Raw genomic sequence first — 27,141 nt, 5'->3', positions numbered from 1 at the left:
CATGAACTTAAGTGGTTAAAGCCACCGATTCTGTTTGGCCTAGTTAATTTTGAAATGTATTGTAGCTCCTGGTACAGCACATATCCACATTGCAAGCCCCCAAGCCACAACATTTTTCCCAGGTAAATTTCAAAAAGTTTCCTTTGCCAAAATGTACCTGGGAAAAACTTTGTTGGGGGATAAGTGCCTTGTAAAAAACAGAACATGCAGGATTTGGTGCAAAGAACACTAAAACCTGTTTCTTACGTCCCATTTTCAGACAAACTCACATTGATGCCATCTATCACACAGGATAAATTGAGACCCCCTCTTAGAATCGAACTTAACATGTGCAATAGATGTCACACTTTCCTTCAAGGCTTTTGTAATCCGGGCCCAAGTAGAATTACGTAGTTCACAGTACAACATTGCGCAATCCTAATGAGCATCATTTTCAATGTGTTTTTGGGAAAAGATATATGCATCCAATTTTGTTAGATAAAATTACTCTTGGAATGGAGCCAAGAGGAGTGAGAGATACAAAAACCTACCACCAGTACATAGGTGACTGAATCAACTTTGTGGGGTGGTTAGGATTTGGGACTGCTTTGCAGTAGGGGTGTCACCTTTTACAGAATATCCAGGTCTTTACTGCATACCTAAATCTGAGGTGTGTTTGGATGTTTCCTATCTTTGTAAGGAGTGAGTTTTACAATATTGCTTTGTGGACAGAGGAGGAAGTTCCATCAGTGTGCAGCTTCCTGAAAGAAACCAATGGAGGCTGGCATGCCAGTTTTGAGGTCAGAATTCTAGTCTGTATCAGTGAAGCTTTGTTTAGATTCCCCTGTTGGTAATGAAAAGTGATTTGAAAGAGGAAGATCTTACCAAGTCATTCATTCATACATTATATTTATTCGATTTTAAGAATACAATCATAAAAGACATCAGTTAAAAAAACCAAAAATGAACACCAACATCATCACACTTGCTTTAAAACCCCAAGGAGAAAACATGCAAGAAAGAAACCAACTGTGGGTGAATTTAAAAACTGTAAATACAGTAAGGCCGGCCAAACTTGAGGGAAATTCATTAATTTTAAAATTGGTGGGAAAAACCTTATCTTATAATATTATATTTAGAGCAAATCATAACAATGTGTAAGGTGTCATTGACCGAGACAGTGTCACAGTCACAAAGGGGCAATTCTGAATCCTTAAAACTACCATGATTAAAAAAGACTAAATGCGGAAATAGATTCAGCCTAAAATAGGTCACTGATGATGAGTCATGTCCAAGTCAAATATGGTTCCAAATCATCCAGTTTTTTAAATTAAAATCACATGTCTGACTGAAAGTTTGAACATTGCAGAGTCCTCCCGGTTCGCTGCCTTCTTGCCCATAAATGCTGGTCGAAACCATTTATGATCCGAACTAACTAAGCAGCTGGGATTAGCATATAAACCGGACCTCACTAAGGACATCATATTATGGGAGATATAGGCCAGCCACAGGATCAGAAAGGGTTTATCCAAGTTTAAACAATCCTGCACTATTAATCTGGTAAAACCAAGCTCTTCCGTTGTCCATAATCAATACAGATTTTTGAGGGGGCAAGTAAGATCTGGTCAGTAATGTAACCTAATCCCAGTTACTTGTGGACGATTTCATAGCGTACACTTTGTGGGACTCCCAGGAGGCCCCTTAAAAATGTATTTTCTGCTACTTGTATCGGGGCTACCAGGCCATAGCCCCATATTCCACTGCTGTAACTTTCTAAAGGGATGCACTTAGCCCTGGAGATTTCCAAGACTGATTTAATGTGGGTGCGCACTAACTGGCGTGAGAAGTCGCCAATGCTAAACGTGGATCTGTTAAAAGACATCATTATCTGAGTTATAAGTGGGTGCCAGTTTGGACCAGAATTTAACTGGACCCCTAAATATTTAAACCTATCTACCTGACTGTCGTGATATTCATGTACCACAAATATCATAGTTTTCGCGTTGAGCAGACCACACTCAATTACATGCAATTTTGAGAAGTTGGTGGAAAGGTCAAGGCAGTTCATAAAATCAATAAAAAAGGTTAAGAAGCTTTTGTAAACCCTTGGCTGTCCCAGTAATTAAAACTGTCATCTACATAGAGCAGGGCCAGTACAGAATGGTCTCCTACTTTAGGGACACCCACACCTGGGTCTGACAAAACTTGTTCTAATTGATTAATATAACAAATAAATGAAAACAGTGCTAAAACATAGCCTTGCTGAACCTCACATCACAATCTAAAGTGCTCCATGCATTCTCTGTTGGGACCAAACCTAACACTAGCCGAGAGATCTTTGTGCAAATCATACAAAATAATAATTAATGAAGAATTCACTCCTATCTGAGCCATTATGGACCACAGCTTGGAGCGATTACCTCCGTCAAAGGCAGAACTAAGGTCCATGAATGCCATATAAATTGCCCCCTTCTTGACCTTAGTGTACCTACAGATCAGTAGGTAAAGCTTCGGATTTTGCTCCTTAATACCCCAACCTGGCCTAAACCTTTACTGTAGGTCAGATAAAAAACCTCTCTCCTCCACCCAAACTGAGCAGTAGGATCCAACCAATAATTTTCACCTCTGAGTCAATCAGAGAAATGGGCGTAAAACAAGCAGGGTCTGACCTGTTGCCCTTTTTAAAAACAGGGACTATTATTGATTGAGACCAGGTTAGAGGGAACCGTCCACTGACTACCGGATTCAAATGCAACATTAACAAGGGAGCCCACAAGTCTATTTCAGTTTTATAAAGACCCCCTGGCACCCGACGGGCCTGGGTGCTTTGTTTGATGGTAGTCAAGAAATAGCTGCTAAAATCTCAGATAAATGGAAAACAATTTGCAGATTGCTTCTCGTGTCCTTTAATTCCCCATCCTCAACTTCGAGGCTATAGAGGGCTTTAAAGTGATCAACCCAGACTTGTGAAGTTATAGTACAAACCTGGTAGGAAAGATAATCGTTGCTAAAAAGAGGACAGTTAACCACTCCCCTGAAGGTGGTACTGTCTGACTGAGAGCCAGAGGTTAGTAACTTGTCCCAAGCCTCCTCCTTGAGCTGGGCTTTACGATCCTTACCGGCCAAACTATAGGCAGCCCTGGCTCTTTTAAACCTCTCCTGGCATCGGGGCATCACATGCAAAAGATTCCAAAGATTTGCATGGACTTTGGAGCAACGTCCATCAAACCATCTTACTTTACGGATCATAGGGGATGCACCTGCTTTACAGAGCGCTGTTTTCACAAACCTGCTAATATTTAGAAAGGACTTTGTAATACCATGCGCTGTCTCTTCTTCAGACAAACAGGAATACAAATCAGCTCGACAGGTGGAAACCAAGTTTTGTACAAAAACTGAGAGGACAAAGTACCAAATAATATATATTCCACATTATTTGTGCTCTTGGAAACGTGGGAGCTTCCCCCAAACAGGCACAAAGCTGTTTAACATAGGAACATCATATTCAGAAAAACACATACATTTCTTGTGTGCAGGTAAATAAAGCATGAACAGAGCAGTATGTCAATAAATGTGCTTAAACTGCATTATTTGCTTCCAATTTGTAAAACGATTCTTTGGTGGAAAGATGGTGAAATATCTTGTAAAATAAATATCTTTTTACGACTAGTTAGGTTGACACAACTGGCTCAGAGTGTTTTGAGTGTGCGACTTGCCCGAGATTGTGATGTAAAATAATAGAATCTGGTGTTTCACATTGCTCTACGTTTACTGGCCTAATATGTATTAACATTTGTCATTTACTGTGCTAAAATTCTTTGAGAGCCCCAAAATCATGTTATGTCAAGAATAATGTAACTGGCCCTGTGTGCTTTAAAATGCACTATTTGCCACATGTTGTCTCAAAGAATGACTCAGTGTTTTACGCACTACATCGGAAAAGTGAAGTGTACCCCCACAAGTAATTTGATTCTGCTCCTATGATGTCTCTGTCTCCACTAATTCATGGTAGCCCTCCCGAAATGTAAGTCTAGTTGCGCCCCTTGTCAACACCATGCCATGGGCTCAGGGTGCTGCCTTGGGTGGGTGCCTTCCACCTTCCTGGAGCTCAGGCCTGGGAAGCCAAGGAGGGTTAAGCCCAGACCACCCACACCATGTCCCCATGGGCCTGCCTAGGAAGCCCATTTTCCTCGAATATTAAGCCCCCACAAAGTAGGGGCTTACAGAACCCTGAGGGGGGGGGGGGGGAGACAAAAGTTGGAGTTCGCTCAGCCAGCTAGCCATCCGGATGTCCCAGCTTGCCGGGCCGTTTGGTTGCACAGCCGGAGGACCAGATGGCTCAGGATGACCAGACCCAGCCACACACCAGCACAGTGATGAGAGTGGCTGTGCTCTTAGGCCGGTGCTCGGGATGCTCCTTCCAGGGGCTGCTTGCCTCCCGGTGACTTGTGCAGGAGTAGGGGGTTTTCCGGTCCAGCCATCTGGTCACCTTGTTGACCTACAAGGGATCGTGGCCCTAAACTAGGCGGCACGTTGCAGGAGGATGAGACTTCTGCCCTGGTCAGCACGTGGTGGAGGCAGCCTCCCATGGGCTCCCATTCTTTCTCAGCATCCCTTCCCCGAGCCTGGCAGCAGAGGGACGCTGGCTCCCACAGATGGAGACAAAAGCTTGGCCCAGAGTATTACTTTTAATAGATTGCAGCAAGTTAGCTGCTCTGCTAATTACGAACCCCTTGACCCAGAAGCAGGCTGTCTACAAATGATTCAGTAAAATTTGAAGGCCGTTTCCAGGCGCGCGGCTCAGGAGCCCGCTGTCCCAACAGGCAAGGAGGGCTTCTGGAACAGCAGAAGAAGGCAACTCCACCACTGGCCCCTCCCAGAGGACTGAGAGGGACCCCACAAGTCTTCAAACCCTTAGCACTGCCTCTTGGGACCAGTACAGACTGGGTACCTGGCAACAAGGGAGGTAAACCCCACCTGCATGTCAGCTGTCCACAACCATGGGGGTCTCCAGCTTGAGTAGCGACCCAAGCCATGCAGCAGACTGGGGTTAGGCCACACCCTTGCCCTGATCAGATTCACCAGAAGGGAAGAGCCAGGAGGCGCTCCGACCCTCATAAAGGAGACAGGGTTCCCTTGCCGATGTAGCTCCTTCTGATCTAGGAGGCCCTGCCACGTGAATTGGGGTGGCAGGGCCTTTGGAGGACCTGGGGAGACTCCGCAATCAGGTTTTGTGCCTGATGAGCATGTGTTCCATCTAGGGAGGGCTTTCCGTCATGCTGCTTGTGGGAGGGGCCGGGGCCCCCTCATGCCTACCTGTGCTTCAAATATTCCCCAGTCGTGTCCTCCCACGTGGAGGAGCCTGCCCCATACCCGGTCCTCATTCAAGTGGCCTGGCAGCTCCTGGACCACTCTGCCAGCCAGGGTGCATAAGGGAAGGGCCGCCCGTGTACCTACAGTGTGTGTTCAATCTGGGAGGCAGCCAAGGGTTTTGGGCTGGTACTGTCAAATCACTCAGGCTGCTCTGCCATTAATGATCTTTCTGCAGGTTCACCTACAGAAACCTTGTTACCACTTGTACTTCCTCTAGATAGTCAAGTTTGATAGTCTTCTCAGTGTGGCTCATCTGGGAACCTCACTAAACCATACAATCGGTAGTAGCAACAGGTGGTGTGTACAAAGGGCAGGGATTTAATCAACACCAGCTTATGACCCGCACTTACTGGGAATTTTTCGATCATGGGAAATAATTGCAATCCCCAAACCCTGTCACAAATGGGGTTCAGCAGTTTACCCTCACCTGTAGCAAAGGGTAGAGACATGCTGATCCATTCAGTGTAGCACGAGTGGAGCTCTGGACATCTAAGGGCATCACAGACCTCTTATTGCTCAATCTCATGTGGCTGATTGCCACTTTTCCCTCTAAGAAGTTGAATGCCGACCGCTGGGGTGTCACATAACTAGTTAGCATAGAGGGGTCTCATTCGTTATTGGATTTAACCAGAAAAATGTCTCCACCAACTAAGAACAGCGAAGCACCACCACCCACAGAAACGAGAACGAGGTATGAATCTGTCAAACCGCTCTGTGTCCAGACCGGGTGATGTTTTCCCTATTGAATCAAAGTAAGCCACATGCTCCACTCCTGGTGGTGCCCCTCCATCAATTCCTTTAAGTTTCAGTTTTGCAACCATACACCCCACTGGAACCCGTTGATTTTGGTTTCCTGGAAGCTGCTCTGTGAGTCATGGGAATAACACCGCCCAATCGCTAGCCGGCATCATTATGGTTGGAACTACAATGGTATCTGATTGTCTTCAAATTGCCAACTTTTATTGTTAATTAATGAAAACATTCCTGGCAAATGCTTTCACTTTGGTTCATCTTGCGCCAGTCCAAGAATTTCACCTCTAGCGGCACAATATGAATGCCACTGGCCGTCCCTCTTATTCATGACCCCAGTTCCAAAAACCAACAAAATAGAGCTGGAGTCCTATTCCATTATTCCTAGATGAAGTATTTAGGTAACCAGCCTGCTTTGAACACTCATTTTTTCAAAGTAAACACTTTGGACCCCAAGGACACTCAGTCAATAGCATCAAGGAGGCACAGAGAGGCATGGGCTGGGCCAGGCGGTTGCTTGTCTGGTGGCAGACCACCAGCTCCATCCCATGATCCAACTACAAGCTTTTTAACTGATGCAACTTTAATATACTCTATTGGAGCTGAAATTTCTGCAGCTGCTGGTACCAGACTTGCGCTCCAATGGTTCCTCATTAAAGTATTTAAAGTGTACTTTCATATTATGGGGCCTTGAAAGAGTCCTGTATTGTTATGTTTTGTCACTCCATCCCCGAGTCGGGTCTGGGTAATTTGTGCCCTGCTGCCTTCCTTAGATGTGGTAGCAGTTTATCAGGCTCCCCCTCTGGAATCGAACCATTATTCCACATTGCCCATGGTCACCATGGTAGGCATGAAAGTACCATTGAAAGTTGGTAGGGCAGACATCCAAATATATCGCTGCTGTCACGGGTATGTGTAATCGGACCGAGGTTATCTGGAGTCACCAAAGTGGCCGGGCGAGCCCGGATTGGCCTTGGTCTGATAAATGCATGCATCCCAGGAGGTCAGTGCTCGTCAGCATGTATTAGCTGTAGAATTAGCATATTTATCCAGATGGAGCGATCAAAGGAACCATGACTGATTTAATGGGCAATTCACAGTTTCACTGTACTGGCTGTGTGTCCTTACATGTACATGACTTAATCTTTGAGACATGCAAATGCTGTTGGTGTGATCACCCATGTAGCCGCACCTACTGGATGGGTTGTTGGGAGCACATGCCTGTCTCAGACAAACCATTGCACCCATTGGTAGTCTGCTGGGGAAGCCCCCCTGCAAGGGGGGGCTTTCTGGAGGGACGGTGCAGTCACAAGGGCACCAGCAGGCCCAGCTATCTCCATGGAAGGGAGAGGTGTGCCGGTTTGCAGCCTGAGTGAGACACAGGGCTGCCGGCTTGGACAGCTAAGCACACCCCAACAAAAAGGTCACTGCGAGCTGCTGCAGAAATGCATTAGTCGGAAGAGGTTAACAGCGTGGTGCACTGGTGCCCGGCCACTAGGCAGCATCTGGCATCTGGAGCCACCCATCCCTGTTCCATGACAGCCTCGGGGCACAATCTACCAAGGATGCTCAGCCTTTGTTCTGATGGGATGGGTCTCCAGATACGGCAGGTCCTCGAGTCAGACATTCCTGGTTAGGACCCGCTTTGCTTGAAAGAGCCAAGGCTGGCCAAGTAGTCCACCCTAAATGGACTAAGAATGCCCAATCGATCAGAGTATACAGCACTGGCCGGACCCTCTCCGGGTAGGCTTCCCTGCATTGGGATGTCAGGCCCAGAGGAAAGGGCCATCAGGCAGGACTGGGAGTTAAGCGCTGGGGGACTGGGCGGGCCTTAAACACAAAAATGGTTCCAGCACTCTTTGCAATATTATCAAAGTTTCTCCTTGTTACTAGTCAAACAATTCAAGTAATTCAGCACATAGGGAATGAAAAAACAGGTATCCAAGTCCAGAGTACATTTTTCTTCATCCAAATCTTCTTTATTTTATAAAAAATTGATGGAGCCTAACCCTATTCACAACATTATATTCACAAGATTTAGAATTCATTTACACGATTAAGTAGCCATTATATAGACAAATAAAGGCATACACAAGCAGTAACCCAAATGCATAGATGACTCAATGTAAAAAACCTTTCCAGTGTCCAATCACATTTCAAAACATATCATAGTGAACATAAAACAATGTTTCTAGAATTAGTTAACACCCCTTCACAAAAACAATATTCATGTGACACCCTAAACTTTGTCCATTTATACAAAGAGACCCATATGATAAGGAGGGTTCATGAATCCAACCTTGTAAATCGTGTCGGCATTACGAAACCACTACTTAATAGTGAATTACTTTACTCTTGTTGAATCTATAACTCTTGTGAGACAAGGCTATGGTGTATAATCTAGTCTTTTTGAAGAAAACCGTCTTGGTTCAAGCGTTAGGTAATAGACGTTCTAATATGGCGTCTCTCGAGACCATCTTTTTTATAAGTCAACGCAATGAAATGTTTTCATTGACGGTGGTTTCCGTAAGGGATATGTAATTTAGGAGAATACTGATAAACATTTTGAGACATGGTTGTCTTGGGATATATAGTCGGCAACCTAAGATACTTTGGCAGGTAGACCTTAGAGTGTGATAGATTTGATGTACTTCACGAAGATGGCAGCCGTAAACTTAGAACACACGTGTGAATCACGTACTATCGTCCTTTTGTTACAAGAAACCTACACGGGCAGTGGAAGGTGGCAATAGACTACATGTTCTCAGTATGAAATGTACAAACACATTGTTTTAGGTCACTGCCATTCGGGAGAATTATTTTACAATGAGGATCTTTTTAAACTCGGAACGAAATAGTGATTACAATGTTCCAAGATGGCCGCTATATTTCCTAAGCCATACTCGTAATGATGAACCTAAATGCATAATGTTTTGCTGAAACTTATTTATACGTTAGGGTGTCTTTTCTCCCGCAAACATGAACTCCTATTTTAATGAAGTTCTGTACATAATGCCTTTAGTTACGTATAGTGGGCTATGATTCATAGGATGCCAATAAAGACACTTGACTTGGAACACTTGCATATTTTTTTGAAACATATAAGCCAACAGTCTTTTACAATTTTGGCTGAAGGAGAAACCTTTTTTGTCCTTTTTGTTTGAAAAACGGAATATAAAAAATTGGGAACAACTGATTTTGATGCTGTTTCCTTAGGTTTTAGGCATGGAACATATACTGAACTGCAGAGTTACGTTGATTATGATGATTATGGGTTTCTGCTTTTTCCCATGGAATTATTATAAATAATTTGTAATGCTGTATAAATGATTCTAGATCTCTGTTCTCAGTTCTTAAGAACTTTGTAATACGAGCTTTTCTCATAGAAATATTTATAATTGCAGATTGTCTGAACATTACAAAAAAAACCTTATTCATACTGGTACTGGGAATACTGTGTTCTGTTTGGGAAATTTACCTTATGATAAATATTGAAAGGTATGGGTTTTTAATTGTTTTTTTGTATTATCATATGGGCCTCATAAATGGACAAAGCGTTGGGTGTCACATTAATATTGTTTTTGTGAAGGGGTGTTAACTAACTCTAGAAACATTGTTTTATGTTCACTATATGTTTTGAAATGTGATTGGACACTGGAAATGCTTTTTACATTGAGTCATGGGTACAGGGTCCCACACATAGTATTTTACATAGACAAGATACGACCCTTGATACCCCATTGAGACAGACAAACCTCAGAGATATACTCACACATATACGTAAACAAATATTTATGAATTCCAATCACAGGCCTGCCTGACAAACATTTCCGCACTACCTGTAACAAAATAGTACTTCACTGAGAATGCCGCCAATACGGTCTTAAAATATAATGAATTCTAATAATGTACTTAATAAATGCTCTTAGAAAATGGCAGCTATTAACGGCCAACTCACAAATGCTTTTAGGTGGGTTAGTGCTGTAGTCTATTTAAAAAAAAAAAGACAAGGGATTATTATTATTATTATTATTATTGGACATTTATTAGGCGCCTGGTTACGCCACTGGCGTGTCCCCGCGCTATGACAAGTGAAGTGGCTGTCCCCCCTCCTCCCACACAAGCTATCTGCTGAAAAGGTGCGTTTTGAGTTTTTTTCTGAACTGGACTTCGGAAGGTTCAAGCCGAAGGATCAATTGCACTTGTCACTTTAAATAGACCATCTAGATGGTGGGACTCTATGGTCCAGTTGAAGGCATCAGCCAAAACATGTCGACCGTCCTTTTGTTTTGCACTTGGTGTAGAGAAGGAAAAATAATAAAGATACCTTGAAGGTAACTGCCGGGCTGTGGACCTCTTTGTGCTGTGGATGAAAGTGGGGATCTGCCGAGTTGTTTTCCCCAAAAAAATTATATATATACATATATATATATATATATATATATACACAATTAAATCTGCTAGCATAGGAGGAGTTAGCAGAACAAATTCCATTTATGGAATATATTTGATTAATTGGAAAAGGAACTGTTTGAAATTTCCAAATTGTACATTTAATTTGTCTGTATTTTACATTCAATGTGATTTTGTATTTGCACAATGTACCAAAACGATAGTATGTCTTCTATGTTCATTCAGGGGCTGCTTTTGCACATGCACTTTAAATAGCGATTGGTGATGCCTTTAGGCTGTCATGTGATCAAGGGAGGGATCTCCCGAAATGGCGGCAGTGGTAGTGGCTAATTAAAGAATTTGCACAAACTTTTGGGTCCACGCTCGTGTATTCCATTGGAGCGGAGTGAAAGCGAGATAATCTTGGATATATATATATATTCAGGCTCAGAACTTGGTTTACTTTCTCTCAACAAAGCAGAAGCACTCCGTGGTAAGCGGTCAAAAATAATTTATTCCAGTAACAGCAAAAGTGTGCACATTTTTGCTGTTACTGGAATAAAATATTTTTGACCGCTTACCACAGAGTGCTTCTGCTTTGTTGAGAGAAAGTAAACGGAGTTCTGAGCCTGAATCACACGCGGTACCAGCGTGTTGAAGCACCCGCCCACGAGTGCCCTGGGATTGTCTGGTACAAACTGGAGCTTATATATATATATATATATATATATATATATATATATATATATATATTTGTGTGTGCTTGCCCACCACTTCATAACCATTAGAATGAGGCAAGAGTAGACCCGTATTCTTCAATAGTGGTTTTTATTCAGCAATCACCATATCCCCCCATCCAAATTAAAATTGTAAAGGTTTAAATTTAAATAAAGTAGGTTATATTAAATTGTAAATTGTGTTGGTATAATAACATACAATCAAAGGGCTCTTTGCAGTCTAGAGATGACTCATCACAGCTGTTGCAGTCAATTGTTCTGATATACAATCATTTCAAATACATGCTTAGCCTGCTCAACGCAAGGGTAAGCAAATTAGCCCTAATTTTAAACATGATTTAGGTAAACACAACTCCAGCCTGTATGGGCATTGGCATACTTTCCACAATTCCAGTTCATAAAGTAATTAAACAAAATGGGCAAATACAGATAAATCATTACTTCAAACATCTACAGAGCGAAGGATACAGTAAATACATCTTGCAGTGGAACTAGAGAACAATGGCTAATGATTTATGAGTGAAGAAAGGCTGGACATTGACCACTCAACATCTCATATGGGTTTCACTCAAACCTGTCCACCTTTCCCATTGCTGAAATGAAAGCCCAAAAGAAGACTATCAAAGGCCCTAGGAGTCAGAATGAGAGATCCTTAGGAGACAAAAGTCACACTCAAGTTCACCAGTCTGCCTAGCTAGTGCTGGATGGAACCTTCTTTGGCAAACAAATACAATCCAAAAGTGCTTAATTTGTGAAAGAATTAGTAATCGTGCAAAAATCTCTGTTAAGAATCCCAAGGCTGTTGCTGCTAAATGTTGGCATGTCTAATATGCAGGCTGCACAGTTTTTAAATCCACCTCATGCCTCTTTAATTCACTGCCAGACACTCCCTGCCCCTTTAATTCACTCCTGCAAGTTCCAGTTTTCCCCCGTCACAAATTATTGCAGTCTCTCTTCCTCTGTCTCTCTATTTTGTTTGCCTTTCTCGTCCTCTCAGTAAATGTCTGAAGCAAAACAATAAGTGATGGTCCCCAAAATGAATGCTGGCAACCACTATCTCAAATTAAGCACTGCCCTCCAATGTCCTACAGCTAGCAGCTCCCAGTCCTGTACAGTAGCGGGTCCTCCGCTAAGGAGGATTAGTGTTGCCCACTGCTTTTTTGCAATAAAACATGGAGAAAATAAAATGATAATAACTTGTGTTATTTTATTTTCCTCTACTTATGCCTACAGGTTTATGTGAGGGGTGAGGGCAGAGGTGGAGCAGTAGCAAGCTCCTGAAGTGTCCAATGACTGCTTGGACGGCCCTCTCGGGCAGTCTAAAACAGTCTTGCACACTTTGCTTGTTCTCCATGCATGCTGCATCCAAGCCTATGTGGAGAACATGCCCAGGCCTCCAGTCAGCGTCTGAGAGCAAAAACAAGGAGCTCAGACCAATCACAATACTGCTAAGGCAGCATTGTGATTGGCTGACTGGGCGCCTGAGTGTGCTTCCTGTGGCCAAGGGAGGACTATGGAGGAGAAATGCAGCGAGGAAGTAACAAGGTCAGTTTTTCATTTTTAATGTATTTTTGTCAGCTGCTTCCCCCGTGTCTTCCCCTTTCGGCACCATTCCCCCCACCTTACATATCTTTCCCCCCCTTCCTGCCCCCATACCTCTGATCCGTTCTGGACGACACTGGTCCTGTAACACAATCATTCCTCCAACTTGAGCCATATACAATTAAATACCAGTCACCCATATAGAAGGACAGAAAGCAGTTTAGATGCACGGGGCTAGAAACTAGTATCTGCTGATGGGCTGTAGCATTCTGTGCTAATTTAAGCATTATCATACACAAAATAACTTTGCTTGCAGATCATTCCCATAGATAAGGCATATCAACACAAAGTGATAAACTAGTAGAATAGGAATCAGAACATAGCTTTATTTCGATTGTGGTATAACAATCATAAAAAGCACAGATAAAATACATAGTTATTACAAAGATTTCATCAAAAAGTATAAATACAGTCTTTAGAAAAAAAGAGAAATTTAATCTAAAATATATCTTGTACAATGAATAAGAAGCACATCTGAAAGGGGCCACCTCCTCAGTCCTAAAATGACAATACTCTTTCTCTGGTAGAGGATTTTTAAAAAAAACATGGATACCCTCCAGGCAACATGTTCATTTTCTAAAAGTTGGAGCATGATAAAAGCTGGGTGGCATTCGATCAGACCCCATTTCTGTAAAATCTGGACTATCCAGATCTTTCTGACGTCTGTATAAAATTTACAGAATACCACAGTATGTAAAGGCGATTGGGACGATAAGTTATCACATGAACATAGCTGTAGCTCCCTAGCCTAGTCATTCAGGTTGGGAAAGGAAACAAGTCTATGTGTTGTCCCCAATCTAAGTCTTCGTAATAGGAACCTGTCAAAGCCGCTTGAAACAAACACTAAATATGGCTGCATACTAAAAGACGTAAAAATCATCTGGTGCTGCAAAACACTAGACTTGGTGCTTTTCCCCGATTGTCTTAGGCTTCCCAGGAAGGAGAGGGCCTCTTTTCTAAGAGTTTTCCTGGGGACCGGGGTAATGGTGCTAGGGTTAGTTAAGTATCCCGGTTTGCCCATATCTTTTGTGAAATCTTGAATGAACTTAACTCATGGTATCCTTAGCGCACCATCCAGCCTAGACTATCCTGCAGTAAGTCCCTGTTAAATGAGGTTTCGTCCCTTGACCAAATTCTGTGCCACAAAAGAATTGGCTCTAATTTTATGAGGTCACAAATGTAGGGAAGGCCCGATTCGGCATGACTAACATAGGTGGAGGTAATGGAGAATTCTGGCAAGATATATTTTAAGAACAAATTCTCAACTAAATGAATTGAGTTGGTGTCCGCAAAGCCCCAGATCCCAGCACCATAAGTAACAGTTGTAACGCATTTTGCTTTATACATTTTCAGGAGTTCCAAAGGTGGTTTGCTTCCCAAATTTTTTGCAAAGCTGGCTAAAGCGGTCGTAGTTCTCATTAATGCCAGTTTGTGGCTATAACTGCTTGGGCCAGAGTATCATTATGGCTGAACAAAATGCCGAAATAGAAAAAGCTGTTATTAGCGGCTATCGGCTTTCCCTCCACAAGAATATCCCTACATTTCCGAATCCCTCAACCGCATCTCATTGTAAAGGTTTTGGAAATATTAATTCTGAGATCCAGCTCCTTCATAAAATTAGAAAAGCTGTTTAGGGTCCTTTGTGGGCCATTCTCCGGGCGGGACATAATCACAGCATCGTCTGCATATAACAATGCTGGAATAGGACGCTTACCTATTTGCAGGAAATCTTTGAGCAGACCCTGTCCTAACCCATTAATATAGAGGTTAAAGAGGAAGGGGGCTAGAACACAACCTTGCCTAACTGCCCTTCTGATAGGGAAAGAAGCAGTATGCTCACCTCTCAAACCAAATCGCACACAGGATTTTGCTCCATTATAAAGTCGTCAAATAACATTTATGATATTTCCATCCACCCCCAGCAATGCTAGAATTTCCCAAAGCTTTGAGTGTCTCACACAGTCGAAGGCAGCCGTGAGGTCAACAAAAACTAGGTACAAGATTCCCTTATTTGCCCTGGTATAATTCCCCATGAGGATCGCTAAGTTTCAACTCTGCTCCACAGTACCCAATCCTTTTTGAAAACCATATTGGATATCGGATAAGATTTGATTTGACTCTGCCCAAAGCTGTAGACGTTCCAAGATAATTCGTCCCGCTACCTTGACCATGGAGTCTAGTAAAGAAATGGGCCTGTGGCAGGTGGGATCCTGGCAATCCCCCTTTTAAATTTGGGGACGATGGTAGATGCCACCCAGGTGGGTGGAAAACCAACTTCCCAGCTTGCATTTAATATTTGTGTGATCATAGGTACCCAAAAGTTGACATTGGACTTATACAAGTCCACGGAAATCCCATTGGGACCGGAGGCTTTCCCACCTGCACTTAGGGAGAGTGCCCTGCTTCCATCATTGATACTGAAGTGTAAATCCAGTGACTGGTTGGTAACTCTTGAATTGTTACTATCCTGGCCAATAATGGTACATTGACCACTGTAAATTGAAGAAAAATGTTTGACCCATTGACCCTCTGTGATAGCTATTTCTGCAGATGGGTCCCCAGCCGGTGTCAGGAATGGTCTTTTAACCGCTTTCCAAAAGTCGCCACTGTCTTTGGATTGTGTCGCCAAGGTAAAGCATCTCCCAGGCTTGTTTTCTAAGAGCGATCTTCCTCTCTAGAAGGGCTGATTTATAGTTCTTTTTAGCCTGCCTAATTTTGATGTTATTCCTTGGGATGCTATGCAACTCCTGTTTCAGCTTTGAGGGTGCACAAGTGTAGTTTACATCAAACCACCGCTAGGGGGCAGTTTTTTGGGCACCATGTTTGAACATTACATCCCGTACCGCAGCTGCTACATCTTGGAATGAAGATCGAATACTCTCGGGGGATGCTAGTTCATTCAAGCAAGATTCAAAAGCCGATCTACACCTTGCAATTAGGGATTTGTTTAGTACTTCAGGGTTCATCATATTCCAGAGTATCATGTATCCATTGATTTTGGCAAGTTTTAAATTAGCCAAGGCCTCATCTACCACCCGTTTGTCTCTTTCCTGCCCACTCTCAGGGAGACCTGTAAAGAGTCTACCCCCTTGATCTAAATTCACAATTCAGTACATTTGTAAACAAAAATGAGTGGCCAAATATTAAAAGACTATTATTTATTCAATGAAAAAGTTTATACAATTAATATTAAAAACACAATATAATATATCATACAGAATAAAAATCAATTAAAAGAATAACACAAGAATGCAGCAAAGTTAAACTACTACATGATCGATTATGACCTGCATAATCACAGAAACAGACAGAAACATTCAAGACATGAAAAATTGTTCAATACAGTTTGTACTTTCAATTGCCAATGGCCACACTTTGTTTCCTACAATGATTAAATCTGTATTACAACAAAAGTGCCAGGATCCTGAATTTTACATGAACAGTGCGTCAACGCGTTTCGATGGATACGTTAAATTACACCATCTTTTTCAAGACTTAATCTTTTTTTCTGTCATCTAAGCGGGATCAAAATAACTTGTTTCACCCTACAATAAACACATATGTCATTAGTACATACCAGTGATGATAAGTCACACATCTGTGATTCCCTCTCGCTATGGTACCTGTTACAGTGGTCTGTATTTCACTAGGGTTTTTATATGTCTTCACTAAGGAGTTTCTAATGGTTTTATTCCTTCTAAATTAGAAGGCTTAGAGATTAGGAAGACTAGCTCTCTTATGAGTTTCAGGAAATCTTTGAAAACTTGGTTGTTTCAGTGAGATGAGTCGATTGGGGTGCTACTCTTGGTTCCGTTTTAGCGCTGAGAAACCATTTTTGGTATTTGTGCGCTTTACAAATGTCATCATTATCATTATCTAAATGAAAAAAGGGGTTTATTAAGATGGGTATCTGAGTTATAATTTAAGATCTTCCAATTCCTATTTACAATGTTTTTATTTGGTTGCCTCTATGCGAGAATTGGGTGACCAACACTACTCTATCCAGTACGTTCCTATTATTTTCTTTATTTTGGTCTAGCAGGCTATCCCTATCATAAAAACATGCTCTTTTCAAAGAGTGTTAGATTAATTTGTTTGGATAGTTTCTTGCGTTGAGCTTATTCTTAGTGTTCTCCGCATGATGGTATAAGTCTTTAAGGTTGGTGCAATTTCTTCGCAGCCTTAAGAATTCCCAGAAAATAATTTTTTTTGTGCTTTGGGGTGATTACTGGTATATAGAAGCAATGAGTTCTTATCAGTAGGCTTGGTGTAAAGCTCTACCTCATCTTTAATAATGATGTCAAGAAATTCCACCCTTTTATTACTGTAATGGCCAGTGAATCTTAGGTTAGAATCCCCTAAATTCAGCCATTCCAGGAAAACATCGAGCTCGCTGCTGGCACCGCTCCAGATGAAAATAATATCATCAATATAGCGGTGCCAGCTAGTTATGTTTTCAAAAAAAGGGGCCAACTCATTGAAGTTGTGTTGTTCAAAATTTCCAACATAAAGGCAAGCCAAGCTGGGGGCACAAGTGGCCCCCATGCTGGTCCCCTTTGTTTGCAAGTACAATTCATCCTTGAAAAGAAAAATAAATATTTTCAAAATTAATTGGCTACATGACATATTGAAATCCTTACTGCCACCTGCTAAGTCCTCAGTATCTAGAATGGTAGAAATTACATCTTTGGTGTTATTTTGGGGTATGTTGGTGTACAAAGCTTCTATATCCAGGGTGACCAAGAACTGGGTCACCCTGTTGAAGCTCTGCCCCTCAAAGGTGGTTATGGAATGAGATGTATCTTTTAAATAGGATCTTTGTTTTTGCACTATCGGTTTAAGGAAAAAGTCTACATAAAGGCTCAAGGGTTCTAACAGGGAACCTATGCTGCTTATGATAGGTCTCATAGGTGGGTCAATGACGTTCTTGTGTATCTTTGAAAGGCCGTATATTGCGGGAATGACTGGATATGTATTGAACAAGAATTTAAATTCATTGTCACAGATCCAGCCTTCATCCTTCCCTAATTTAAGGAGAGTACTGACTTCTGTTTTTAATTTACTGATTTCTGTGAATTTAGAGCGTTGGTAGTGATCTTTAACATTAAGGAGATTTTTTCATCATACTTTCGGGTATCGAACACGATCACTCCACTGCCCTTATCGGCCGGTTTTATTGATAGCTCTTTACAATTTTGTAGGGTGTAAGGGCTAATCTTTGTTCCCTCGACAAGTTGTTTTCATGTCTATCAGTATCTATATTAGTGTAAAGGGTTTTAATTTCGACTTCTACCACACTCAAAGATTTCTACATTTTTGTCAAGTTGATTCAAATTTGGGAGGAAAGTGGATTTGGGTTTAAGTCCAGTCACATTAGGTGTTGGGAGTATATTCCCTATCCTCAAAAAATCTAGTAAGGCGTATTTTTCTAAAAAAGTTTTTAAATCGCTTTCGAGATCAAAAAGACTTTATTGGTAGGGGCAAAACTGAAGCCTTTTTTAAGTAATTATTGTTCTTTTATGCTAAAAAATAAGTTGAGAGAGATTGATAATGGGGAATTCCCCTATCTCCAGTATTGCTAGCTCCTTGTCATAAGGAAATCCTGGGCACCATTTTGAGGTTGATGGTTTCGGGCGGTCTCGGGTCGACTGTACCCCCTGAAATTTCAATGGACCCTGTTCGGTTGTCTCCCTAAAAAAGACTCCTGTTCGTATGATTGCCCCCCTTTAGTGTCCGGAGGTCTTTCTAGCTCTTCCTCGCTACTGGAGCCTGATTTTTCGGAGAAGGTTATTCGTTTACTACCCTCCCTAGAATAGACGGGTCTCTGGTCTGAGGGTTTCTCCCAACTTTGTATCTTCTTGCTATCAAAATAATCTTTCTGGGTATATGGGTAAACACCCTCTTCCGTATATCTTTCTACATCTCAGAGAGAGTCATCGTAATGCATAAAGGAAAATGATCACTTATTGAGTTTTTGTCAACTGAAAAGGTGAGTAAACTGGAAGCAAACATATTTGATGACAGAATATAATCTATAGTGGAACAAAGGCCTCTGCCATTAAAAGTCTGCGGCACTGGAACAAATCTGGTACATAAATCATTGGTAAAACCTAGCTCTAAATTAAACAAAAATTTGTTAAAAAGTTCGACTGTGCTTGAGTGACAGAAATGACTGTTGTTAATGCCTTCCTCCACATTAATACCACATATCCTGTCATCCTCAATGGGACACAAAGCATAATTAAAATCTCCGCACGCAATGAGCATGTTCTCCGAGCCCTTTTCATTACACATACTTCCTAGCTCTTTATAAAGTGTATTCACCACCGTAGGGACACAATAGGTGGAATGCTATTATAAAAGTTAACCAGTCTTATTGAATGAGAGACAGATGAATAGAGAGTTAGTCATTGATAATAAGTGGACACAAGCTGCGGCTCAGTTTTAACAAAGTTTAGCTTGTTGGATACATATATTCAAAGCCCAACTTTGGCTCTGCCATGAAGTCCCCCAATCGCTTGAGTATTAAATGTTCGTTAGCCATTATATGGGTCCTTTAACCAGGTTTCCTGTAGGCAGATAATTTCATGTTTTTATATAAATTCAGACAGTAGGGGATTGCTAAACTTGGAGCGTAGGCCGGATATAGCCCAAGATACGAGGCTACACCCAGTATTCGTATTAATAGGGGAACCCCTGACTACCCCCATGTCAAGAGGGTTGTCCGCTTCATAACTTTCAAACTGCCACGGTCTGGATCGTAAGATAGGTGGTAGTTGTGATGGTGTCTGATCCAGAGGGATGGAGCCATTTAGTTTTACCTCATTCCTGGCAGTCTTGGTACTTAGAGTCCATAAGTGTGTTATCTGCCCCCGCTAAAACCTCATTATCCTCAACCTCGACCACTTTGCCCTCCCCAGGGGGGTGTAGGCTTTAACTCCTCTGTTAAGGTGTAAGGACTAATTGCATTCATTGATGCCTGTCTCCCAACTGCCTTACTGGCCCACCAGTAGAGCTGCGATGATTCCTTACATGTGGTTGTCAATCAATATCGTCCAGCCTGTTAAAGATGTCAAAATGATTACTAATTGGGACAGTATATCTTGGATGGCTGCCGTAGGTACACTCGTCCCTAGAGACGTGCCATGGATGCATGGGTGAGGGTGAAAAGTTGGCGGATAGAAATGCCCCTGGGGTAATATGGCTGGCTCATCTGCTCTAACTGGCCCTTTACCCGCCCTATCCAGGATTAAATGGACAAAGTCCGGGGACCTAAATGATAGAACAATACAGTCCCCCTTGAGTAGCTTCCTCGATTGTCCCACCCAACCAATTCTGTGTGCCATCTTATATTCTGAATATAAGGAATTGATGTTAATCCCTGTCACTAAGAAAATGAAGGGATTTATTCCGCAGGGCTGACCAGTGCTCATTGTTACTGGCTGCCAACATGGGAACATTTGCCAGCACCACAGTGTACGGCTTTACTTCTGGGGGTAGATGTAATTTTGTAGCCGAGTCTCGAGTGACCTCGCGGACAGGGGGCTTTCTTCTCTTCGGGTTTGGGGGCGGGCCACTACCAAGTTGTGTGCAGTTATCCCTGCTTACGTTATTGCTGGCTAATCCCTGTACTGGTATGGTTCCACTCTCCATGTTACCAGGACCTATATTAGGTGTAAGGGAAGATCCTGGATTGGAAAATGGTTGACACTTAAAGTTTACCCTTCTCAGGGCCACTACGCCCAGGCCGGTTAGTAAATAAAGTTACTGCATCGATATGGGTGAGTTTTTGGATTACGGGATCGAGAAGAGCAGATAACATTAATTCAAACTTGCGTGGAAAATCCTCTTTTATTTAATTATTTGAGGATTCCATGGTGACCCCCCTCATTTAAAGCCATTATTTTGCCTTGCGTCTGCTCAGGGCGAGATTGGGCGAATTTCCGACCTGTGTGTTTAGGTATGGACTGGGCTGGTTTGTGGCTACCTTGCCCTTTCTTTTTCTTAGATGGAGGTGCAAGGGTATAACCATGCGTAGTCTTGGCCTTCTGGCCTCTAGTTGTAATTGGATACCGAGACATAATTTCAATAATTGCCGGTACCATCAGTACTGCTGGCCCCGAGCCTGTGGTGTCTAGTCAAATTGAAGGACGTGAGATCTCCTCAGTCTCCACCATACTAGGAGATGGCGGAGTCAGGGGAAGTGGGTTTCGCGTAGGTGGGCACTGGGGATCCAAGGATAGCCTCCTTTCAGTTAGTTCAATCCCATGGATTAGGACTGATTCTGCCCTTAAAAAGGAAAGCGTCCAAAGTCCCAGCAACCCCCTGCCCAGTTGTTAGTTTTACTCATGGTAGGGTCCCGCAGTGTAATACAGTGAAATACTGTGACCCCTCAGGTGAGTCAGGGCAACTTTTCAACAGTACCTTGTCCTCTTCTTCCAGCTGTAGGTATCCAGCTACCTTGATCAATGCTGTGACCCTGCCCGGCCTCTGACTGGAGCGGATGAGCCCGCCCTTGGCCCGCACCCGTCCCACACCGTGGAGCCCCTGGGCAGGCCTTATGTGCCTCCTGGCGCGCCCCTGGAGTCACGCGGAGTCACTGGCGCAAAGCTTGCTGGGAGGTGTAGTCACCTAACTCCCAGCAGCAGCGTGATGGTGTATGCGCGGACGGGGATCCACATTGCAGGGGGTGAGCTCACTGGCTCAGCAGGCTCCACTGTAATGTAGCACCCGTGAGCAGTGGGAAAGGCAAGCAAGAATTGAAAAAACAAGCTCACAGGCTAAGCAGGTCAATTATATCATATCAGGTGATTACAGAGACGTTTTCACTGTGTAACTGTTCTTTTTTCCAACCAATCGGAGTCAAAAGGAATATCCTTCAACACAATATCAACAATAATATTTTTCATCCACATTTAAGGCACCCCTGTGCACCCCTGTGACAGATTGTTCAAAGGGTATCTCCGAGTGCTGAGTCATTCAGCAGGGTCGTAAGAACTCTAATTGGCAGTGTAGACATTCAACAGCCAACTCCCACATGATAGACAGTCCACTGGAGACCATCCAAGTAAGTAGATCCACTAAGCAAGCCTGATAACCATACTACCGATAGTGGCAAAAACATTCTCAAAGAGGAGTATGAGGCCCCTGAACAATGTCAGAGAAATCCCTATTCAAAGGGCAGCCAGTAGGACAAAAAATTGAAATAGGTAGCCCTTACAAAAAACAGACAAGACCACGCCCACACAGTGATATGGGGCTCTTAAGCAAGGGCAGCTAGGAGGAGCCTACGAGGGGTAAGCAGCTGATCTGTAAATGCAGACAAAAAGCAATGTTCAATCCTTTTCTTGCTGCGATGCGTTTACTTGGCAAAAACAGTCAACAGGAGTCCTGGGGTATGGGGAAGTCCATCACCTAAAAATAAAGTCTGCAAAGCCCTAGAGAATGGCCAGCCCCCGTGCAGCGCCCGCTCCCATAGATTTAGGGCATCAACATGGTCAACTGGCAGGACATCATGCTAGACAGTGGATGACTTCAACAGGATACGCCCAGGAATAGAGATGGGGGTTAAGGTCCGCAATGACGGACACAGATGACTGGAAATCTGCAATCAGCACCAGCGGGCTTCACTGTGCACTAAAACGAAATGTCCTGTGCACACTAGTAATGTAAGATCTGGGTGGTTAGTGATGGTACACACTCCTCAAGGAGTCATCAGTGCAAAAACTACCACCTTGTTGGTAGCAGCCACTCAAGTCTACATGTTCGCCAACATTTGCACCAAGGTGACATTGTATAGACACCGAAATTAAGGCCCACTCTAAAAAACCTTAGGACTTACTGACTCAAAAGCTGCCCCATGATTAGATCTTGACTAGTCCACCTACACAAGTCAACACTCAAAAAGAAAACATTGGCATTTTTTCGGTGTTCAGTAGTAGCCAAGACTGTGGGACACAAGTAATGAGTGACAGTAAGTAATGATTTGCACCACGGATATGCAAAGGGCCCGACACAATGGGTCTAGGTATTTCTTATGGAGTACAAGGCTGCATGTGCACATTTGCATCTCCATCATTGGACATCAGTGTCCAAGGCAATGTTTCATCGCCCATCTTGTACATGAAGTGGCTGTGTATTTCCTAGACCCACCTCATTCAAATCACTCTGGCTAGCCCAATCACACTCCAGTGTGTCCAATTGTCCTCAAAGCATTTGTTCATAAACCTACTTCAAACATGCTCAATCCTACCCCTACAAATCCATGTCCGCAGCACCACACAACAGATTTCACTAGCAGCCTGGATCCCTCTTCCTTCCACGTGTGACCATTCCTCCACCCACCACTTCCTATACGCACTGCTCCATTCACTACCCCTGTATCCACCCTTCTTTCCACAACCCCCTTTAACTGCTGTTCCTCCCACCACCCCTTTAACCATTCATCCTCTCACAACCATGTGTAACCACTTTTCCTCCCACCATCCCAAGGGACCACTGTTCTGCTCATCCTTTTTTAGATTATCAACGTGCCATCCAGACTCCCTTCTAAGAAAGTGTTCAAGATCTCCCCCTCCTCATGGACAATCTTCCTCCCACCAACCCAAGTAAGTGATCTCTTGTCACTCTTTTATTCTTGTCAGAACTCTTACACTAACTAGTGTCCCCAATCTCCTTTCCACTGTATCTGAACGTCCCCCTACTGACCAAAGCCCCATGGAAGGTTTTATTATTCCCTGGCCACAAGTGGTGGGAACTTGGCCATGTAACTCCTTTGGAACTTGAAGAATATTATAATCAGGAGAATACAATAGGTCCCAATCTAGGGTGAGCTATGAAGAATCACATTGCAAGGCAATTTGAGAAAAAAAAATTAAGAGCACAAAAAACATGGATGTAAAGTGGCCCCCGTGCATGTGTGATACCCGGGATTCCTGGTTTTGTAGCCAACAAGTTGTGTTTTGAGACATTTTGATGTATTTATATGAGGGGACATACAAGCTCACTGGACTGAAAAGTGCTGATGGGTAAAATAAAACGACTTAAACTGCCTCCCTGACATTGGGCTACTTGGTAGCTATGGAAACAGTTCAACAAGTCACAAACTATACAAGGCTAGAACATAAGGTGCAGTGCAGTTCAATAAATTGGAAGCCACGAATGCCAAACCTGTGGTGCTGCAAAGAGGCTGAGAAGTCAGCTAACACAAGAAGGCACATATTAGACACCAAATGCTATTGGGGTGTGCAAAGTGTATACAAGGACTACAAAGGGGCATTCAAGACACTACATATGATAAAAGTCAAGGTCAGAAAGGCAGTGTCTAAAGAGAAAATGTTCATAGCAGAATTTGACCATTCTTAAAATTCCCCAATTCAGTTCTACTTAAGTGATTCAATTCAATGAATTGAGATGATAAACCTGGCAGCAAAATGGCAGTCTATGAAAAGCAGAGTCCATGCAGCTGAGATTAAGCACCAGATTTGGGATTATTGGATTTGGTAAAGAATATCAAGACTATTAAACACGATTTACACTTAGAATATTTGTGTAATAGACTTGTGTTCAACATTTAGCTGTGTGTTGTGATACCTTGCATTCAGAACCTCTACATCTCCACTTTGGAGTACCAGAGTTTGACACCCTAGTTCATTCAGCAGGATGTCTTTCTAGGATTGCACTCTGGTGGTTGATGTGCATGTTTCCTTTGATCTTCGCAACACACTGTCACTTAAAACCACTTGCAGTATAACTTACATCAGTGAGATTAAAACAAAAAAAAACATGATTCCTTAAAATCCTTCACAGTGCATCTTACTTTAAAAAGAAGTCACATGAGATTATAAACGATTTCAGTTCAGAGGAAAATACTATTTGTGTTTAGAAGAAAAAAGTAGCATAAACAACGATGCAACAGAGTTCGATGTATCGTTTTAAAATGTCCCTTAGTCAAATCAGCAGCAAGTCGGTTTACTAGGAAAGGGCTAGATACTGTTCAAGACTCCCCTGGTCTGGTAAGGAGCTCGTCCATATAGCTCCCAAATCTAGCCAAGTCTCTAGGCAGGGTGCACGAGAATAGAACCAAAGTTGCTTCTTTCACTGTCTGGACTCCGGTTATATGTCGTTACCACGAATTCCGTTGCAACGCATCCTTTTCCACGCATGCGTTACCACGGAATTCGTTTTCCCCTCATCATCTTTACCACGTCGTTCTTACGTCGTAAAGAGGAAGCGGAAGTTTATTCCACTTCCTCTCTTACGACGATGTTTGCTTCGGCACGTCGGGATCGTTGTTTTATGGGGGGGGGAGACCCCCCCAACCCCCCTTTTTAATCCTACGTTTTTTTTTTGTTCGTGGTAGAGACGATCGTTGAAGGCATACGCGTTGGAAAGACGTTTACGTGGTAAGTGCCTCGTTGTAAACGTTACACGTAGTACTGCCTTCGTTGTTAATGATGTTTCCCCTGGACTCCTTTGCATAGTCTCATTGGCTTTAGAAGCTTCTGAAAAGACTAACAGACCAGGGCAGCAGCCCATCAAATGTAGCATGGATTATGTTTTAAAATATACATAAAACAGTAGGTGTGGAGCAGCTGGGTTCACAGTCCATGTAAAGCAGCTGGTAAGGGCACACACAGGGAAATAGTCTTTGTGGAGCAGCAGAGTGCAGGCAGATATAAGAACAAGTGTTTGTGGAGCAGCAGGAGCTGGCAGACACAAGAAGCAGTGTTTGTAGAGAGAAGGATGTCGGCAAGCGCAGGGTGCAGTCTTTCTTGTTCACCCTTATTCCTAACAACACAAAAAGCAGTTTTTGTAGAGAAGTGGAGGGCCTCAGACACACAAAACTTCATCTTTGTAAAGCAGCAGGAAGCATGCAGACAAGCAGGCAGCTGTTTGCTTGTAGATCGAGGAAGCAGTATTTCAAAAGGAACTGGTTACTACTAGGCACAGGTAGAGCATTTATGCACAGGCAGTCTATGCAGAACCGCTGGTTGCTAGCAGGCTCAGGAAGCAGTCTTCGTAGAGAAGCAGGGAGACTCCTGGCACAGGAAGCAGTTTTTGTAGAGCTGCTAGTTGCCTGCCACTACAGGAAACAAGGCATATAATATGCTCCCTCTGGTCTTCCATGTTCACTCTTCTGAAGGTTATTGGGGCAAGAGCAATGCAGGCAGACTCTCCCTTCTGCAACTGAAATGAGAGTACACATTTAGAACAAAACAAAAAAAACAGTTTGTGAGAATGTAAACAAAGTATTCATATAGCTACTCAGTAAACTCACAAATAGTGTCCAGTGCAGACCCCCCCCTCTAAATGGAGGGGGGGGGTTCCATTCTCTGGGGTACTGATCAGGCTATAAATACTAAGCAGTAAACCACACATTGATCAGAATAAGAAACTTCTAAGACATTGTCAAGAAGGAGTTTTAAGATGGAAGCAATATGCATTAGTAGCAAAAATAAGCGAAAGCATTATCCGAGAAGGACTGTATTACTGTATAAAAGTCAGTAACTATTTTAGTGTTTGCATGCAAGGGAAGACTCTTGAATGAAGCATCAAACACGGTCTACATCAAAGAAAATGTGCCATTTCAACAACACACTTTGAAGTGGCCCAAGAAACGGTGATTATGTCCTTAGAAGGAAGGATGTCAACCAGGGAAACCTGCAGAAATGCATGAAATTACTCACTGGATAAAATACCATGAGGTAAAGTTTCTGGGATTAGAGCCCCCATAACTTATAAACGGTCTGTCTTGGAGAGCAGCCAATCTGTTTCTGGCACCTTGATCCTCCTGATTCAAATACAACTTAGGAGTGAGATCTTTAGAGGGATGTGGGAGTTAGGTGGCACCTTCAGAAGGAAGCAGATGAATGCAACCATGACACGTCTCTCTATAAGGGACCACTATATCACATCAGCCCTTTTCAATGTCAAATTCTTAAGTTATAAGCATGTCTTTTGCAGGAAATGTAAAGCTAGACAAAAAATATTATTTTGCATAGGTCCCTTTATTATTTTTAGGTCAAGCCTGGGCAGCACATGCGTTGCGCTGCGAGGAAGGCTGTATTTAGGTACGGACTTGACACTTCGCCCATAATTTGAATTAACTAGTGTCATTCTACTTTGTAAACTGTGGCTTTTCATTGGTCTATAGGCTCAGCAGTCCCTCCATAGTACTGCATTGTGTCATCTTGTAACATCACACAAGGACTGGCCCTCCTTCCTGTGTTGTTACTCAGTAGGTTTTAATTACAGCCTCCGAGCATCATTTCTTTAAATGGTTTTCACCTGTTTGCTGTTGCAGGCA

At 42.9% G+C, this 27,141-nt stretch overlaps 1 pseudogene; it reads right to left on the bottom strand.

Moving 5' to 3' along the window:
- Positions 1-5,510: 5,510 nt before the first annotated feature.
- Positions 5,511-7,287, bottom strand: LOC147678582 (18S ribosomal RNA; annotated as a pseudogene).
- Between the last annotated feature and the right edge of the window lie 19,854 nt (positions 7,288-27,141).

Source organism: Lissotriton vulgaris, chromosome 12 (assembly GCF_964263255.1).
Source record: "Lissotriton vulgaris chromosome 12, aLisVul1.2, whole genome shotgun sequence".
Lineage (NCBI taxonomy): Eukaryota > Metazoa > Chordata > Amphibia > Caudata > Salamandridae > Lissotriton > Lissotriton vulgaris.
This window is presented reverse-complemented; position numbering and strand designations above follow the sequence as displayed.